Source organism: Mustela nivalis (genome assembly GCF_964662115.1).
Source record: "Mustela nivalis genome assembly, chromosome: 2".
In the NCBI taxonomy this organism is placed as follows: Eukaryota; Metazoa; Chordata; class Mammalia; order Carnivora; family Mustelidae; genus Mustela; species Mustela nivalis.
Window position 1 is genome coordinate 25614025 of NC_139021.1, and position 17819 is coordinate 25631843.

Sequence of the window (17819 nt, forward strand, 5' to 3'; positions counted from 1 at the left end):
TATTTTTTCTTAAGTGAAATAGTTTTTAAATAGTTATAATTTGCTGTATGCAAGATACTGTGCTGGCTTTAAAAATACTTAAGCTGAGTTTATTCATAGTGTATGAATTATTTTTTAGTAAATTTAAACAAGTCTTAATATAGTATAGTTTTTAAGATCCTATCTCTTTTTAGTTGTGAAAGTTATAACTCTCTAAAATCTGTGGGTTTTTTTGTAAAAACCATTATTTTCCTGATGTATATTTTTGTGCATGAAGAAGTATAAAGGACCAGACCTTAAAGTCTCTCTTCTTTGGATAGGCTATCTATTTATTCTATGAAGCATTATATTTCTCTTACTCTTAAAATTACATTTGAATAGCTCATTTCTTCGTCACATGCATTTTAGTTAATTCCGTAATTACATTACTGATATACTAGACTGCAGTTTTACTAAAGTTAGGTGTAGCTTCATTTTAACATCTTGAAGACTGAGGCAACACACTTGTTTTTTTTTTTTTTTTCCACAGAGAAGTATTTCCACTAATTATTGACTTTCAGTGTTTTACTTTCTCTTGAAGCTCATGCATCTCTTATTGCAGTTTAGAATAAAAATAAGTGATTATCTTACTTCATTTCTATATTTTCCATCCTTAATGCTAACATTTCCTCTTATTCTAATATGCAAATACAAAAGATGCCTATGTATATAAGATATACATTCTGTATAATGGTTTAATAAATCATAGATCAGGACCAAAAACTTATCTGGGCTTATGTTTTCTCAGCAGTAAAATAAAAATAATATTGCCTTTCTCATGGGGCTCTTGGGAGGATTATATGAGGTCATACATGCAGTATACCTAGAACAGTCTCAAATAAAGAATATGTCTATAAAATGTTGATAATAATATTACTACTGCTACTACTACAACTGATATGACCACCATCACCACAGCACACCACACCACAGCACACCCCAGCATACTACACCATCACCACACGATGCCATGCCACAGCCCACCACACCAACACCACACCACACCATCACCACAGCACACCACTGTATTATGAGTGTGCTGGTGCATCATGCCTCCACCACCAGCGTTTGAGCTTGGGTTCCTGCTGTGCAACTAACACATGCTCTCACACATTTCAGAACTTGGAATATCCTTGCGGAGACTCCCTGCTGATATTAGTCATCAGAAGCCATCAGCAGATGTTTCTAAGAATTCAGAATAGACTTCTGCCAAGAGAGACTGAAAAGAGAACTGGAGAGAGCTGTGAGCTTTTGCTTTCTGTCCCTGAGATATCTTACTGCAGAGTAGAAGGTTATCTTAATGACAGCCTTGGAGTTATGAGAATCACAGTTACCATTCTGGGACATTGTTTCCTGCCCCAGCTTCCCAGCACCTCGACAACAGCTGCAGCTAGCTAGTGAGGAGAAAGGAGTGCAGTTTTGTTCCTATGTATCCAGTACTTGCTCTTAACATTATAGGTAGTTTAGCTTCTGGACATCTTTAATCAATGTGGAGGAGAGTCACTTGGAGAATCTGGTCATTCTCAACAACCAGAGTCATGTATGATGCACATATTATCAAAGTGCACAATTTTGGGTAATCTCTTTGCTCTGCATTACATATATTGCTTGAATTTCAGCCTCTTCCTGACCTAACCCAGCAGCGTAACCAATCACATTGCGCGATACCAGGGGAAAAGATAGCAGACGGAGCAAAATCTGCAGATACAGGATGTGGTAGCTACCTTTTTTTTGGCTTACAATGTCTTTATAAACTCTTAGTCTGTAATGTTCTCTATCATACAAGAGCAACCACATAAAATTTTATATATCTTAGAGTGACCAGATGAGCACCAATATTATAAATTCTGAACTTGTCCCAGGGAATCCTACATTTTCACTGATTAGAAAGCTGGTCTACAATAGAGTCAATTTAAAAAAAAAAGACTCATTTCCTGCCTTTAGGAAGCTTCCAGCTAGGGATTTAAACAGAAAATAGAAGAGCAAATGCAAAAATTAACAGTCACAACTTGAAAGAAACACTCTGGGTGGAATAAAAGGGAACCTGCTTAGAATTGTCAGGGAAGGGGAACCTGGGTGGCTCAGTTGGTTAAAGTCATGATTCTAGAGTCCCAGGATCTAGTCCCACAATGGGCTCCCTGCTTGGCGGGGGGTTTGCTTCTCCCTCTGACCTCCATCCTCTCATGCTATCTCCTCTCATTCTATCTCTCAAATAAATAAATAAAATCCTAAAAAAAGAAAAGAAAAGAATTGTCAGGGAAGACCCTTCAGAGCAGAAGAGATTTAAGGCAGCGTTGAAGGAGGACAAGAGACTTAGCAATGCAAAGAGAAGAGTGTCTAGGACAAAATTAAAATTGTTTGCAGAGGTCCATGAAGACCTTGCTGTCTCCTAGAACTTAAAAGATGACAGTGATCCTGTGGCATAGTGGGTAAGAGCATAATTGAAAAAATAGAGGCTGTAGAGCTGAATAAGACCCAGATCATACAAGGCATTCTGGAATGTATTTAAAAATGTAATGAGAAGTATGACCTAACCAGCTGCCCTTTTACTTCATGCAGGTTTCTCTCAAATGTCACCTTCTTTCCTCCATCACTGACCATCTCCTTCACTCTCTCTCTCCATGCTTTTTCTTTATAGCGTTCCATAACCCTTACGAATATTTGAAGACTTTAAATGACATTATAATTTATAACACTTTTGTATCTTTTATGTATTTCTGTAATGAACAGAGGAAAGTTTTTCCATAGCCCCAGCACTAGAAAAGGGTGTGGTAAAATGTAGACTCTAAATTGATATTCATAGAATGAATTAAATAAATTTAGTGTTTTTATAGAAGACTTACAGTATCTGATTTACATTTCAATGTAACATCTAAAAATTAAGTTGGAGATTATTAATTGAAGTGTAATTCTCAAAGAAGGAAACAATAGTATATCTACCCCCTTTTCACTTTTATCCCAGCCACTTGCTGCAAAGAGTATTCATTCATGGACCAAGAATCACTCTTCCTGGATAGCTGTGGCAAGGAGCAGTTTCAGTAGCAAATAGGTCCTATTGTACCCTGACTTCCTGGACTTCTACCTAAATTGCTTACTTGGTAAGATAATTTAGGAGGTAAACAAGGTTTTCTGTAAATATTAACTGATAAAAAAATCCATTAATCAATGACTAGAAGAAATTAAACAAAAACTTGACAACAAACACTGAGTTGAGAAGCTAATATCTAGCCTGCTTCCTCTTGGATGTCATATGAAAAAAGATAAGAATAAACTGAGGATGAGAATTAGAACCCACTCTGTGGTTCATTATATATGTGTATAGTATCTGATTTTTCACTGCCATGTTTGTGTGTTTAATCATTTTGACCTAACATAAGTTTTTAAATATTTATTTATTGTTTATTTGAGAGAGAGTGAGAGCACAGCAGGGGGCAGGGAACAGCAGAGGGAGAGGAAGAAGTGGGCTCCTCACTGAGCAGAGAGCCTGATTCGAGGCTCAATCCTGGGACCCAGGGATCATGACCTGAGCTGAAAGCAGACAACCAACTGAGCCACCCAGGTGCTCCAGATTTAATACAATTTTTTAAATAAATCTTTAAGTCAAATATCATCTGTAAAAATAGATATATAGAGAGAAATAGAGAGATAAGTACTCTAAATCAAGCTGACCTCATTATTAATAACAGAAAAACCCAGTAAAATAGCTCTTCTTGTAAAATTCACTTCAGTGAGCCTCATTTATATTTGTTTTCAAAAAAGTTTTGGTGTGTACAACCTAACATATACAAACTTATGATGAATAGCCTCCTAAAACCAAAAACATTATCTGTAAGTATTTCCTTCAAAATTCTTAAGTTGAGGTTGGTAATTTATATGTATAATAAAATTTATATCCTTCAGTAGCTAAGCATAAATAAATGACAGAAAAGAAAGAAAAATTTTGTATGTTGTATTGTAGATTTAATATTTGATGCGTTTTTTCATTTTTATGTAGCTTCTTCCCTTCAGTGAAACATTTGTAGTGCCATATTTAATCTGTCATTGTTACATACCAGCAAACCCCTAAAGGGAACTGTGTACAGATACAAAAGGCATAAAAAATAAAACAAATCTGAAAGCTTTTATCATTCCATCAATATCTTCTTGTGTCTCCAGAACCCCCCTTCCCCTGACTCTAAAATATGAGCCCTTGTAAGAATCACTATTAACTGATGCTGGCAGCAAAATGGGTGAACCTGAAGAATTCCTTAGGCTGGAACATCCCATTTTTGAATGGTCTAGTCCAGAGTTTTAGAATATATCTTCTATAATAAAAAATCCAAGTCCTTGAAACAAATAATATATTATATGTTAATTTAAAAATCCAAGTATAATGTTACAGTGTATAATCTTTCTGGAATATGAGTGATTAATGGTTTCCTCTAAAATAAGATGAGTTCAAAATGAATAAATGTTGGATTTGCATGTGTCATATTTGAGACTTTTATATCTGAAGATATTTAACTGTTTCACAAATTCCTTGTATATTTAGCTTTTTATATTTCCTTTTTACAAAGATAAGCAAATTCAAATGATTACTAAATAGGTATTGAACATTAATTTTCCATACATACACACAATATTTCTATAACACAACATCACAAAAACAGTCAAATTTTAGGATTACTCTAAAATACATTTTTTCCTTTTTTTTAAAATTAATTTATTTATTTTCAGCATAACAGTATTCATTGTTTTTGCACCACACCCAGTGCTCCATGCAATCTGTGCCCTCTCCAATACCCACCACCTGGTTCCCCCAACCTCCCACCCCCCGCCACTTCAAACCCCTCAGATTGTTTTTCAGAGTCCATAGTCTCTCATGATTCACTTCCCCTTCCAAAATACATGTTTTTTAAACAAATTCACTGCATATTCTGCTTTGTCTAAATTAGACTTTATACCAATAAAATTTGATTAAATAGCCCTGTGATGTATAGCTTTAAAAAAAGATTTATTTATTTGAGAGACAGCATGTAGGGGGAGGGGCAGAAGGAGAGGGAGACTTTCAAGTAGACTCCCATTCATCCCAGAGCCCCACACAGGGCACCCAGAGGGGCTTGATCCCACCACCAACCCTGAGATCATGATCCCAGCAGAAACCAAGTGTCCCATGCTTAACCGACTGAGCACCCAGGCTCCCCAAAGCATAGATTTTTGAGTTGGCTTTTGAATACCACTTTTTAAAAATTCGTCTGTCCATCCATCCATCCATCCATCCATCCATCCATCCATCCATCCATTTATTTATTTTAGTAATCATTACACCCAGCGTGACCCAGAGATCAAATACTGTAGGCTGTTCTCTCTGAGCCAGGCATGCCATTGAATAATGCCTTCATACACATATATATAAAGAGGAAAAGGGGAAGATTACTATAATCATTTTTATTTGGGGTAAAGAAATCCAATTGAGTCTACTGTTTTCAACACCTGCCCTCACACCCAAGTTTGGGTCTTTATCTTTCTAACTCTGCCCTGCTCTTTCTTCTTCAAATTCAGATTGTTCCCACTGCCAAATGCAACATATAAAAAGCAATTACAGCCCTGTCAACACTATATTCAAAACTTATTATTTGCTGCTTCTCATTTAGAAGATAAAGTTCGAAGTCTGTAACATGTCCCAACATCTATTCTTTTCTTCTCATCACTTCATGTTTATATTACAGAAACAAAAAGGGATATATATATATATATATATATATATTTTTTTTTTTTTTTCCATTGTGACATTTTCGTGCTCTCCCCTAGAAAGTTCTTACCCAATTCTCTACTTTACCTTGTCCTGCGTGGGAATTCTGTGTTTGAGGAAATCATTCCACTTAATGCTCCTGTTGGATTAGATGGCTCTCCTCTCTGCTTCCATGTGATCCCACATGACCATATCCCAAAGCGCATAAGATGCGCTATTAGTCTTTAACTTGTTTCTGTCTTGTCTCCCCATTGGACTGCAATTGCCAAGGTCTGGAAAGTATATGAAAAAAAATAGTGATTTAATTAAATGTCAAGTTGATTATGTAACTTTACATGGCCTATCTTAAACTTAATTAAACTTTGCATATTTTGTATATATGCATATATTATGTGTTCTGGATATCCTCATCTGGTAGCAAAAATACTTGTAAATATCTGAGTGAATTATTGTCATTCTGAAACAAACATAATGGAGAAAAGCTGCTTCCAGGAAAGATAAAGATAGAGTTTGGGGAAGGCTCTCTTCTCTTTGAATCATAGTGTGGTTTTCAACAAAAGAACTTCATTTTCAGGATCATGGTGAACATATGTGAACAGCTGTTTTATGATGATTAGCTCATCATGGCTAATAATAGCTGCCATCTATGAGGGCTTTCTCTTTATCAAGTAGAATATGTGTTTTCTGTTTTGTTTTGTTTTGTTTTTTTGCAATATGTGTTCTTTACAAACTTTGTTTAATGGAATGCCTACTGCAACTTTGGGCAGTATGAATTATCAGCACTCTTTTATAGATATCAGAGACATTCCCCATATAACATTCATTGACGAAGATGATACTTAAAATGTAGGCATTGCTCATGCCTCCAGCTGTATCATCCTAGTCTCCCAAATATGCATAGCATGGTATTAATATTAAATCATCATTAATTTATTTATTTAAAAAATCACTGAAGATCCATTTGAAAGTTATGCTGATTATATTAGCACAGAATGTTTATATAATAATCAGCAGCTAGAGAAATACTAAGGAATTTGATCAGCTTTGAGATTTGTGTTGATGCAAAGAAAATATGAATTTTACCATAGAAGATAAAATAGCTGAAATCAATCTATGCTTCTGTACTTTTATCCCAAGGAATTGACATAATAATTGGTTCTTGAATTTCATAACTTAAGTAATCGACATAATAATTGGTTATTAAATTTCATAATTTATCTCCTCTTGCCATCACTATTTAAGACATAAGACATACGTCCCACATCACATGACGTATTTATTATTATATATCAGGTATTTGGCAGGCAGACAGTATTTGCTACATTGCAGACCTTTACTATGCAAATGGAAACTACTGAGATGTTAAAGCATTTGGATTGTGGTATTACGCCAACCTGCTTCTGATTTTTGGGAGGATTTTTTTCTGTTGGATGTTGCTGCTCTAGGATTTCACTGTCACTCTGTATTACAACCACTATTGCTCCTCAAACTGGTTGTTTCTATTTCTTTTGTAGCCCTCTGCCAGAACAGGCAGCAAAGCTTAGATCTCATGTCTATACTTTAAATGCAATTAGTGATAGAGAACAGAATATCTGACTTTATTGGGAACTATGCTGTGCTTCTTACCTAGATTCTTAACTCTTCAAACACAGGTGGATATTCAAGTGCTGAGTGGCTAAACTGATGTGCACATATATACTATAGAAACTTCTAGGATTAAAATAAAGCAATACATATGGTACTTTGCCTAGTGACTCATACAATATAAATACTTGCTAATATTTCAAATTTCATGAGTAATGGATATAAAACATATAGTTTAGTGGGAATTCCACATGACTTCATGAAGTGTAATAATGTAAAAGTCTTGGTTTTAAATAGTGAATGATACAGAGAAGAAAAATATGAGAATTAGGTTATATGCCACTTCTTTCAAAGTATCTTATGAAAACTTATATCTTAAGAATTATGAGAAATGGATCTACTACGTATTTAGTATCTAATCCTGATTACAGATTTCTCACTTCTGGAAAGCAATGTTGAAATGCATGAGATTATTCTTTTTTAAAAATTATTTTTATTAACATGTACTCTATTATTTGCCCCAGGGGTACAGGTCTGTGATTCATCAGGCTTACAAATTTCACAGAACTTTTCATAGCACATACCCTCCCCGATGTCCATAATCCAGCCATCACCTCCCTACCCTCCTTTGTCGAGCAACCCTCAGGTTGTTTCCTGAGATTTAGAATCTCTTATGGTTTGTCTCCTTCCTAATCCCATCTTGTTTCATTTATTTCTTCTCTACCACTGAACCACCCCCGCCCCGGAAATGCCTCTCAAATTCCTCATATCAGAAATCATATGTTAATTGCTTTTATCTGATTGACTTATTTCACTCAGCATAATACCCTCTACCTCCATCCACATCATTGCAAATGGCAAGATTTCATTTCTTTTGATAGCTGCATAGTATTCCATCATATATATATGTGTGTGTGTGTGTGTACACAGATGAATAGATAAAGAAAAAGTGGTGTATATATGTGTATATATATACATATATGTGTGTGTATATATATGTATATGTATATGTATATATGTATATACATATATATGTGTGTGTGTGTGTGTGTGTATACATATATATATACACACCACTTTTTCTTTATCCATTCATCTGTTGATGGACCTCTAGGTTCCTTCCATAGTTTGACTATTGTGGATATTGCTGCTATAAACATTCAGGTGCACATGACCCTTTGGATCGCTGTATTTGTATCTTTAGGGTAAATACCCAATAGTGCGTTTTCTGGGTCGTAGTGTAGATCTACTTTCAACTTTTTGAGGAACACCCATGCTATTCTCCAGAGTAGCTACAACAGTTTGCATTCCCACCAAGAGGAGGGTTCCCCCTTTCTCCACATCCTTGCCAACATCTTTCGTTTCCTGGCTAAATAGTGTTAGCCATTCTGACTGGTGTGAGATAGTATCTCATTGTGGTTTTGATTTGTATTTTCCTGAAGCCGACTGATATGGAACACATTTTCTTGTGTCTGTTGGCCATCTATCTGTCTTCTTTGCATAAATGTCTGATCATGTCTTCTGTTCATTTCTTGATTGGTTTATTTCTTCTTTAGGTGTTGAGTTTGATAAGTTATTTATAGACTTTGGATACTAGCCCTATATCTGACAGGTCATTTGCGAATATCTTCTCCCATTCTGTCAGTTGTCTTTTGGTTTTGTTGACTGTTTCTTTGCTCTGCAAAAGCCTTTGATCTTGATCAAGTCCCAATAGTTCATTTTTGCTCCTGCTTCCCTTGTTTTTGGTGAGGTTTCTAGGAAGAAGTTGCTGTGGCTAAGGTTGAAGGGTTGCTGCCTGTGTTCTCCTCAAGGGTTTTGATGGATTCCTGACTCACATTGTAGCTTTCATCCATTTTGAGTCTATTTTTGTGTGTGGTCTAAGGAAATGGTCCATTTTCATTCTTCTGCATGTGGCTGTCCAATTTTCCCAACAGCATTTGTTGAAGAGACTGTCTTTTATCCACTGGACATTCTTTCCAGCTTTGTCAAAGATTAGTTGACCATAGAGTTGAGGGTCTATTTCTTGGCTCTTTATTCTGCTCTTTTGATCTATGTGTCTGTTTTTCTGCCAGTACCATACTGTCTTGATGATGACAGTGTTGTAATAGAGCTTGAAGTCTGGAATTTTGATGCCACCAACTTTGGCTTTCTTTTTCAACATTCCTCTATTGGGGTCTTTTCTGGTTCCTTATAATTTTTTGAATTATTTGTTTCATTTCTTTGAAAAAAAAATTGATGGTATTTTGATAAGGATGCACTAAATTTGTAAACTGCTTTAGGTAGCATATTTGTTGTTCCAACAATATATGTTCTTCCGACCCATAAGAATGGAATGTTTTTATATTTCTTTGTGTCTTCCTCAATTTCTTTCATGCATAACTTTATAGTTTTCTGAGTACAGATTCTTTGCCTCTTTTGTTAGGTTTATTCCTAGGTATCTTATGACTTTAGATGCAATTGAAAATGGGATTTACTCCTTAATTTCTCTTTCTTCTGTCTTGTTGTTGGCATAGAGAAATGCAACTGATTTCTGTGCATTAATTTTATATCCTGACACTTTTCTGAATTCCTGTACAAGTTCTAGCAGTTTTGGAGTGGAGTATTTTGAGTTTTCACATAAAGTATCATATCATCTGCAAAGAGTGAAAGCTTGACTTCTTCTTTGCCAATTGAATGCCTTTTATTTCTTTTTGTTGTCTGTAGGCCAAGGCTAGGACTTCTAGTACTATACTGAATAGCAGTGGTGATAGTGGACATCACTGCTGTGTTTCTGACTTTAATGGAAAATGTCTGTTTTTCCCCATTGAGTATGATATTTGCTATGGGTTTTTCATAGATGACTTTGATGGTATTGAGGTCTCTATCCCTACACTTTGACAAGTTTTGATCATGAAAGGATGTTGCACATTGTCAAATGCTTTTTCAGTATCAATTGAGAGTATCATATGGTTCTTGTTCTTTCTTTTATTAATGTATTTTACCACATTGATTGACTTACAGATGTTGAACCAACCTTGCAGCCCAGGAATAAATCCCACTTAATCATGGTGAATAATCCTTTTAATGTACTGTTGGATCCTATTGACTAGTATCTTGGTGAGAATTTTCGCTTCTGTGTTCATCAAAGATATTGGTCTGTAATTCTCTTTTTGGTGGGGTCTTTGCCTGGTTTGGGGATCAAGGTAATGTTGGCCTCATAAAATGAGTTTAGAAGTTTTCATTTCATTTCTATTTTTTGGAACAGTTTCAGGAGAATAGGTATTAAGTCTTCTTCAAACGTTTGGTAGAATTCCCTCAGGAAGCCATTTGGCTCTAGACTCTTGTTTGTTGGGAGATTTTTGATGACTGCTTCAATCTACTTACTGGTTATGGGTCTGTTCAGGTTTTCTATTTCCTCCTGGTTCAGTTTTAGTAGTTTATCTGTCTCTAGGAATGCATCCATTTCTTCCAGATTGTCTGGAAGACCATTGTCTGGCGTATAGTTGCTCATAATATGTTCTTCTAATTGTTTGTATTTCTTTGGTGTTAGTCATGATCTCTCCTATTTTCATTCATGATTTTATTAATTTGGGCCCTCTCTCTCTCTCTCTCTTTATTATTTTTGATAAGAAAAGCCCAGGGATTTATCAATCTTATTAATTCTTTGAAGGAACCAGCTCCTACTTTTGTTGATTTGTTTTACTGTTCTTTTTGTTTCTATTTCATTGATTTCTGCTCTGATCTTTATGATTTCTCTTTTTCTGTTGTGTCTGGGCTTTCTTTTCTGTTCTTACTCCAAGTCCTTTTGGTGTAGGGTTAGGTTGTGTACTTGAGACCCTTCTTGTTTCTTGAGAATGACTTGTAGTGCCATATACTTTCTTATCAGGACCAACTTTGCTGTGTCCCAAAAATTTTGAACAGTTGTGTTTTCATTTTCATTTGTCTCCACGAATTTTTTCAATTCTTCTTTAATTTCTGGTTGACCCATTCATTTTTTGTTTTTAGTATCTCATAAATTTTTAATTTCTTTTCAGCATAACATAATTCATTGTTTTTGCACCACACCCAGTGCTCCATGCAATACACACCCTCTGTAATACTCACCAACTGTCTCCCTCAACCTCCCACCCCCTGCCCCTTCAAAACCCTCAGATTGTTTTTCAGAGTCCATAGTCTCTCATGGTTCACTTCCCCTTCCAATTTCCCTCAACTCCCATCTCCTCTCCATCTCCCTATGTCCTCCATGTTATTTGTTATGCTCCACAAATAAGTGAAACCATATGACTCTGCTTGAGTTATTTCACTCAGCATAATCTCTTCCAGTCCTGTCCATGTTGTTACAAAAGTTGGGTATTCATCCTTTGTGATGGAGGCATAATACTCCAAAGTGTATACGGACCACATCTTCCTTATCCATTCGTCTGTTGAAGGGCATCTTGGTTCTTTCCACAGTTTGGCTATGGTGGCCATTGCTGCTATAAACATTGGGGTACAGATGGCCCTTCTTTCCACTACATCTGTATCTTTGGGGTAAATTCCCAGTAGTGCAATTACAGGGTCATAGGGAAGCTCTATTTTTAATTTCTATTTTTAATCTTAAGGAATCTCCACACTGTTCTTCAAAGTGGCTGCACCAACTTGCATTCCCACCAACAGTGTAAAAGGGTTCCCCTTTCTCCACATCCTCTCCAACACAAATTGTTTCCTGTCTTGCTAATTTTGGCCATTCTAACTGTTGTAAGGTGGTATCTCAATGTGTTTTTAATTTGAATCTCCCTGAGGCTTAGTGATGATGAACATTTTTTCGTGTGTCTGATAGCCATTTGTATGTCTTCATTGGAGAAGTGTCTGTTCATATCTTCTGCCCATTTTTTGATATGATTATCTGTTTTGTGCATGTTGAGTTTGAGAAGTTCTTTAGAGATTCTGGATATCAACTTTTGTCTGTACTGTCATTTGCAAATATCTTCTCCCATTCTGTGGGCTGCCTCGTTGTTTTGTTGACTGTTTCCTTTGCTGTGCAGAAGCTTTTTATCTCGATAAAGTCCCAAAAGTTCATTTTTGCTTTTGTTTCCTTTGCCTTTGGAGACATATCTTGAAAGAAGTTGCTGTGGCTGATATCGAAGAGTTTACTGCCTATGTTCTCCTCTAGGATTCTGATGGATTCCTGTCTCACATTGAGGTCTTTTATCCATTTTGAGTTTATCATTGTGTACAGTGTAGGAGAATGGTCACGTTTCATTCTTCTACATATAGCTGTCCAGTTTTCCCAGCACCATTTATTGAAGAGACTGTCTTTTTCCACTGTATATTTTTTCCTGCTTTGTCGAAGATTATTTGACCAGAGAGTTGAGGGTCCATATCTGGGCTCTCTGTTCCATTGGTCTATGTGTCTGTTTTATGCCAGTACTATGCTGTCTTTGTGATCACAGCTTTGTAATAAAGCTTGAAATCAGGTAACGTGATGACACCAGTTTTGTTTTCCTTTTTCAACATTTTCTTAGCAATCCGCGGTCTCTTCTGATTCCATACAAATTTTAGGATTATTTGCTCCAGCTCTTTGAAAAATACTGGTAGAATTTTGATCAGGATGGCATTAAAAGTATAGATTGCTCTAGGCAGTATAGACATTTTAACAATGTTTATTCTTCTGATCCAAGAGCATGAAATGGTCTTCCACCTTTTTGTGTCTTCCTTAATTTCTTTCATGAGTGTTCTGTAACTCCTCGAGTACAGATCCTTTACCTCTTAGGTTTATCCCCAGGTATCATATGGTTCTTGGTGCTATAGCAAATGGAATCGATTCTCTAATTTCCCTTTCTGTATTTTCATTGTTAGTATATAAGAAAGCCACTGATTTCTGTACATTGACTTTGTATCCTGCCACAGTACTGAATTGCTGTATGAGTTCTAGCAGTTTGGGGGTGGAGTCTTTTGAGTTTTCCATATAAAGAATCATGTCGTCTGCGAAGAGAGAGAGTTTGACTTCTTCATTGCCAATTTGGTTACCTTTTATTTCTTTTTGTTGTCTGATTGCTGTTGCTAGGACTTCTAATACTATGTTGAACAAGAGTGGTGAGAGTGGGCATCCTGTGCCTGATCTCAGTGGGAAGGCTGTGAGCCTTTCCCCATTAAGGATGATATTTGCAGGGGGTCTTTCATAGATAGATTTTATGAAGTTGAGGAATGTTCTCTCTATCCCTATACTTTGAAACATTTTAATCAGGAACAGATGCTGGATTTTGTCTAATGCTTTTTCTGCATCAGTTGAGAGGACCCTGTATTTCTTCTTTCTTCTTACTGATTTGTTCTATCACATTGATTGATATTGATTGATTTGAGAATGTTGAACCATCCTTGTAACCCAGGGATGAATCCCACCTGGTCATGGTGAGTAATCTTTTTTTTTTTTTTTTTTTTAAGATTTTATTTATTTATTTGACAGAGAGAGATCACAAGTAGGCAGAGAGGCAGGCAGAGAGAGAGAGAGGTGGAAGCAGGCTCCCTGCTGAGCAGAGAGCCCAATGCGGGACTCGATCCCAGGACCCTGAGATCATGACCTGAGCCGAAGGCAGCGGCTTAACCCACTGAGCCACCCAGGCGCCCGTGAGTAATCTTTTTAATGTGCTGTTGGATCCTATTTGCTAGGATCTTGTTGAGAATCTTAGCATCCATATTCATCAATGATATTGATCTGAAATTCTCCTTTTTGGTAGGGTCTTTGCCTGGTTTGGGGATCAGGGTAATGCTGGCTTCATAAAAAGAGTCTGGAAGTTTTCTTTCTGCTTCAATTTTTGGAAACAGCTTTAGAGAATAGGTGTTATTTCTTCTTTGAAAGTCTGGTAGAATTCCCCAGGGAATCCATCAGGTCCTCGGCTCTTGTTTTCTGGGAGGTTTTTGATCACTGATTCAATCTTGTTACTAGATATCAATCTATTCAGGTTGTGAATTTCTTCCTGAAGTTTTTGGAAGTTTATAGTTTTCTAGGAATGCATCCATTTCATCTAGGTCGCTTAACTTATTGGCATATAAGTGTTGATAATAGCTTCTGATTGTTTTTACTTCCTTGGAGTTAGTTGTGATCTCTCCCTTTTCATTCATAATTTTATTAATTTGAGCATTCTCTCTTTTCTTTTGGATTAGTGTGGCCAATGTTTTATCGATCTTATTGATTCTTTCAAAATACCAGCTTCAAGTTTCATTGATACGTTCTACTGTATCTCTAGTTTCTACCTCATTGATCTCTGATATAATCTTGATTATATCCCTTCTTATTTGTGAAGTTGGTTTAATTTGTTGTTGATTCTCCAGTTCTTTAAGGTATAGAGAGAGTTGGTGTATTTTGGATTTTTCAATTTTTTTGAGGGAGGCTTGGATGACAATGTATTTCCCCCTTAGGATCGCCTTTGCTGTATCCCATAGATTTTGGACTGAATTGTCTTCATTCTCATTGGTTTCCATGAATCGTTGAAGTTCTTCTTTGATCTCCTGGTTTATCCAAGTATTCTTAAGCAAGGCGGTCTTTAGCTTCCAGGTGTTTGAGTTCCTTCCAAACTTTTCCTTGTGATTGAGCTCCAGTTTCAAAGCATTGTGATCTGAGAATATGCAGGGAATAATCTCAGTCTTTTGGTATCAGTTGAGTCCTGATTTGTGACCCAGTATGTGGTCTATTCTGGAGAAGGTTCCATGTGCACTTGAGAAGAATGAGTATTCTGTTGTTTTAGGGTGGGATGTTCTGTTTATATCTATGAGGCCCAGCTGGTCCAATGTGTCATTCAATTCTCTTGTTTCTTTATTGATATTCTGCTTGGATGACCTGTCTATTACTGTGAGAGGTGTGTTAGGATCTCCTACTATTAATGTATTCGTATCAATATGACTCTTTATCTTGATTAATAGTTTTTTTATGTAATTGGCTGCTCTCATATTGGGGGAATAGATATTTACAATTGTTAGATCATCTTGGTGGATAGTCCCTTTAAGAATTATGTGGTGTCCTTCTGTATCTCTGACTACAGTCTTTAGTTTAAAATCTAATTTATCTGGTATGAGAATCACTAACCTGGCCTTCTTTTGAGGCCCTTTGGCATGAAAGATGCTTCTCCGTCTCTTCACTTCCAGTCTGGGTGTATCCTGAGGTTCAAAATGTGACCCCTTCATTCTTTAGTAAGATGTTCTTTAGCCTCCCTATATTTGAGTTCTTTCCAACTTTCCTCTTATGAGTGAGTTCTACCTTCAGAGCATTGTGGACTGAAAATATGCAGGGAATGATCCCAAGCCTTTGGTACTGGTTGAGACCTGATTTGTGACCCAGGTCATGTTCTATCCTGGATAATGTTCCATGTGCACTAGAGAAGAATGTGTATTCTGTTGCTTTGGGATGGAATGTTCTAAATATATCTATGATGTCCATCTGTTCCAGTGTGGCATTTAAAGCCTTTATTTCCTTGTTGATCTTTTGCTTGGATGATCTGTCCATTTCATTGAGGGGGTGTTAATGTCCCCTACTATTACTGTATTATTGTCAGTGTGTTTCTTTGATTTTGTTATTATTTGGTTTATATAATTGACTGCTCCCATGATAGAGGCATAGATACTTAAAAGTGTTAGATCTTCTTGTTGGACAAACCCTTTAAGTATGATATACTGTCCTTCATCATCTCTTATTATACTCTTTTGCTTAAAATCTAATTGATCTACTATAAGGATTGCCACCCAGCTTTCTTTTGATGTCTGTTAGCATGGTAATTTTTTTTTACTCCCTCACTTTAAATATGGAGGTTTATTTGGGTCTAAAATGAGTTTCTTATAGACAGCATATCCATGTTTTTTTAATCCATTGATACCCTATGTCTTTTTTTAAGTATTTTATTTATTTATTTGATAGACAGAGATCACAAGTAGGCAGAGAGGCAGGCAGAGAGAGGGGGGAAAGCAGGTTCTCTGCTGAGCAGAAATCTGATGCAGGGGTCGATCTTAGGACCCTGAGGCCATGACCTGAGCCAAAGGCACAGACTTTAACCCACTGAGCCACCCAGGCAGCCCCTCCCCATGTCTTTTGATTGGGGCATTTAGCCCACTTATTTTCAGGGTAACTATTGAAAGACATTAAGTTACTGCCATTCTATTGACTCTAAGGTGACTGTTACTCTATATTGTCTCTGTTCCTTACTGGTCTACTACTTTTAGGCTCTCTTTTTTCTTAGAGGACATCTTTCAATATTTCCTGTAGAGCTGGTTTGATGTTTGTAAATTCTTTCAGATTTGTTTGTTCTGGAAGCTTTTTATCTCTTTATTTTCAATGACAGCCAGGCTGGATATAGTGTTCTCAGCTGCATATTTTTCTTATGTAGTGCTCTAAATATATCATGCTAATCCTTTATGGCCTGCCAGGTCTCTGTGGATAAGTCTGCTGCCAATGTAATATTTCTACCATTGTATGTTGCAGACCTCTTTTCCCAAGCTGTTTTCAGGATTTTCTCTTAATCACTAAGATTTGTAAGTCTTACTATTAGATGACGTGGTATGGACCTATATTTATTGATTTTGAGGAGGGTTCTCTGTGCCTTCTGGATTTTGATACTTGTTCCCTTTGCCATATGAGGGAAATTGTCTACTATAATTTGCTCCAATATACCTTCTTCCCCCACTCTCTTTCTTCTTCCTCTGGGATCCCAATTATTCTAATATTGTTTCATCTAATGGTATCACTTATCTCTCGAATTCTCCCCTTGTAGTCCAGTAGCTGTTTGTCTTTCTTTTGCTCGGCTTCTTTATTCTCCATCATTTGATCTTCTATATCACTAATTATCTCTTCTGATTCATTTATTCTAGCAGTAAGAGCCTCCATTTTTTATTGCACCTCATTAATAGCTTTTTAGATTTCAACTTGGTTAGATTTTAGTTCTTTTATTTCTCCAGAAAGGGATTTTATTTCTTCAGAAAGGGATTCTCTAATATCTTCCATGCCTTTTTCCAACCCTGCTAGCTCCTTGAGAATTGTTATTCTGGGCTCTAGTTCTGACATATTACCAATGTTCATATTGAATTGGTTTCTAGCCATCAGTACTGCCTCTTGGTTTTTTTTTTTTTATCATTTTAAAATGACAATGCCTTGTCACTTTACCCAGATAAGAATATATAAATGAGTGAATAAAATACAAAAAGGGTATAAAGACCCCAGAAATATATATGCTAACCAAATCAGAAGAGACCCAAAACTGGGGAAGAAAAAAGTGGGGAAAATAAAAATTAAAAAATTATATATATACATATATATATAATTATATATATACATATAATTTTTTAATTTTTATTATATATCATTTACATATAAATATTTATATAAATATATTAAATATATAAATAATATATATAAATCATCTATACATTTTATATATTATAATATATAATGCTTAATATATAATATATAAATTATTTATATTTATATATAATATATAATGTTTAATATATTATATATATAATATATATATCATTTATATATATT

General features: G+C 35.9%; 1 protein-coding gene and 1 long non-coding RNA gene across 6 annotated transcripts in view; one reads left to right on the top strand and one right to left on the bottom strand.

Moving 5' to 3' along the window:
• The window catches only part of CSMD3 (CUB and Sushi multiple domains 3), a 1245805-nt gene that overhangs the window by 634849 nt on the left and 593137 nt on the right, over positions 1 to 17819 (top strand). The gene's annotated exons all lie outside the window — the stretch shown is intronic.
• Positions 752 to 15619, bottom strand: LOC309859406. Its single transcript, XR_014308668.1, has 3 exons — positions 15375 to 15619; positions 5837 to 6021; positions 752 to 841 (listed from the first exon to the last, which is right to left on the bottom strand). It is a non-coding gene; the product is annotated as an uncharacterized lncRNA (long non-coding RNA).